Raw genomic sequence first — 3,076 nt, forward strand, 5'->3', positions numbered from 1 at the left:
CCCAGTTAGAATTTTCTTCGGGTCGAGTAGCCCATCCTGCTTAAAAGGTCCCTGAATAAGGCTTGTTTAAGGATGTTGAACGAAGCACCCATGTTTCCAGAGATGAATTATCCAAACTCCAAAGAATTCCTCTCAACACATGGCTATGATGCACATATCGTCAGCCACTAAGGGACATGCTCAACTGTTTAAGGTCAAACAACTGAAAGCAAATCTGTGGTATTGAGCAGAATATTTGCTGTAGCTCATCTTTTATACCAAGACAAGACAATGAGCATAACACTTCCAATCAGTTAAGATGAGAAGCCATGAAAGCCATTGCCTGGTATTGCATCGGGGTATTTATTATTATTATTGTTATTATTATTATTATTATTATTATTATTATTATTATTATCATCATCATCATCATCATCATCATCATCATCATCATCATCATCATCATTAAGGCGGTGAGCTGGGACGAAATGCTTAACAGTATTTCGTCCGTCTTTACGCTCTCAGTTCAAATTCTACAGGGTCGACAAAAGAAGTATCAACTCAACGCTGTGGTCGAAGAAATCGACTTACTCCCTTCCCGCAATAGCAGGAGTTTTAAAATTTGAAATAATTATTATTGTTGTTGAAGAGTAGAGATGTTACAGAATCGATAGCCCACAAGACAAAATACCTTGCTTTATTTAATTAACGTTCTCTCAGTTCAAATCCTAATTAAACCAGTTTTGCTTTTTTCTCATTCCGAAATATTTTTGTTGTAAACCGTACCACGGATAACGCAGGCATGTTTATGTGGTTAAGAAACTTGCTGTGTAATCACGTTGTTTTGTGTTCACTTCCACAGCGCGGCATTTTGGGTATCTTCTACTGTAGTTGCAGGCTTTGTGAATGAATTTGGTAAATGAAAACTGTGTGGAAGCTCGTAAATATGTGTGTGTCACCCCCACCATTTGACAACCGGTGTTAGTTTGTTTTTGTTTCCATAACAGCGGTTCTGCAAAATAGACCGACAGAATGTGTACTAGACTTCAAAAAATAAGTAGTAAGGTCGATTTAAAAAACAAATAAGTAACAGCAGAGTAATAGCGGTGATGGTTAGATGCTTTAAATGAACGATGGACCCGAAATTCTCACAAATGGGTGAATTTGAGGAAGCTGTTCAGAGTATTAGCACTTCTATATCCACTATTTTGGAAAGGCTAGTTATCCGCCAAATCTCATACGCCTTCTCCCAACTCACAATAGTGTACCAATGTGAAAAATCCTTAGACCGACGAAGGCAAGTTAACTTTTAGAGACGATAAAGCTTCCGGGTATATGACTCTACAATCTTTGTTTCAATGTCTGGCTGAAGCTACTCACACAACGTCATTTCCTTTGAAAAAAAAAAAAAAAAGAACGACATAACTTCCATTTACCACCCACACTATGCATTCGATGTACCGCCGAAAACGTAGCACCGATTGTAAAGCGGTTGCTCCTTTCAGCTGTCGCAAACATCATCAACAGCATAGCCAAATGAAGGAATCGTTTCAACTTGTTAGAAACAGCAGTCAAATTTCATTTAAATCTGTCTTTCAAAAATAATAGCGCACACTGGATAACACGGACTGGGATACACTGTTTGAATGAATAAAAAAAATGCGATGGCTTTAATTGGAATGTGTTTATTTGATCATGAAGCCGAACTATTATTGCTGACTTGGGACTAAATAATATCAATGACACATCTTACCACTAACAACATTAACCGATCGATCTTCCGTCTATTACGACGATGAGCATTCAGTTGTTCAATCAACTGAACGACCGAAAGTGGCTCGGTATTCCAGAAACAGTGCGTCTTCTTTTAATGTAACTTAATTACATTTAAATAACAGGTACAATCCATCCGACGAATAGCCACTTACAAGGTTTGAGTCGGCCCGCAAGTACTTGCCCAAGATGCCTTGCGACAGATTCGAACCCAGAAACTGTTTAAATCATTCGACTATATTTGTGCCCTGGTAACGCTGTCAATAACTTAGTGTAGCTAGTACCCACTGACACGACCATCATCACAGCCTTTGTAGTCACTACCACGAAAACCAACGCCACCACTAACAACAGGCACAATTACCACTACTAACAAGAATAGACTAGAACCATTAATTACCAGCCACCATCGCCACAACGGCAGCAACAACGGTATTACCACCACGGTTTCTTTCACCACTAATAACATCAAAACAACTGTCACCATCGCTACTACTACTACTACTACTACTACTACTACAAGAAAATATCATCAATGCTAACAGCTTTACCGCCGACGCCAACAGCAGCATATGAGTCAACGAAGGTGCCTCAAGAAGGATGCTTGACTTACTAGAAATAGCGGCCAAATTTCACTTCAGTCACATCATGCGGTTTCAGGTTGCATGCATATAAGGGGAAAAGGGCCCAATCGGGACTAAACAACACCACCATTACCACCATCATCGCATCGACCAACGAGGGAGCCGCGAAGTGGCCGCAGATCTCACTAAACAGGTAGTCTTCATTTCCATGTAAATGGTGGCGGGGAGAGCGAGACATGATGGTCACGGCTGGAATAGCTTTTTTCACATGTCAAAGCTATACAACTGAACTTTAGGCAACCACCACCACCACCACTGTCATTATTATTAACACCATCACCAACATCACCGATACACGACTACAATTAATAACACCGTGGCGGCTGCCAATCCCTCTGCTAACTCCCACATTCACTTAATTATTTTGTTAACTTTTTTTATTATTTGTAGTTTTACTATTCACAACTTTACTTTTTCTTTTTTGTTTTCATATTTTTCCCTCAATTTACTTCACCCTTTTTAGCTTTCTCACACACTTTTCATCTCTCTCTCTCTCTCTCTCTCTCTCTCACACTCTCTCTCTCTCTCTCTCTCTCTCTCTCTTTCTCTCTCTCGTATTTCCTTTCCACTCTTCAAGTCTATGATTGCAATTATTTCTACTTTTCTAATCGGCCATCACTCTCATTCATTATAACAGGCCATCTATCTATCCAATTACACACGCACGTGTATATATATAT

This window comes from Octopus bimaculoides, chromosome 6 (genome assembly GCF_001194135.2).
Source record: "Octopus bimaculoides isolate UCB-OBI-ISO-001 chromosome 6, ASM119413v2, whole genome shotgun sequence".
NCBI classification, from domain to species: Eukaryota; Metazoa; Mollusca; class Cephalopoda; order Octopoda; family Octopodidae; genus Octopus; species Octopus bimaculoides.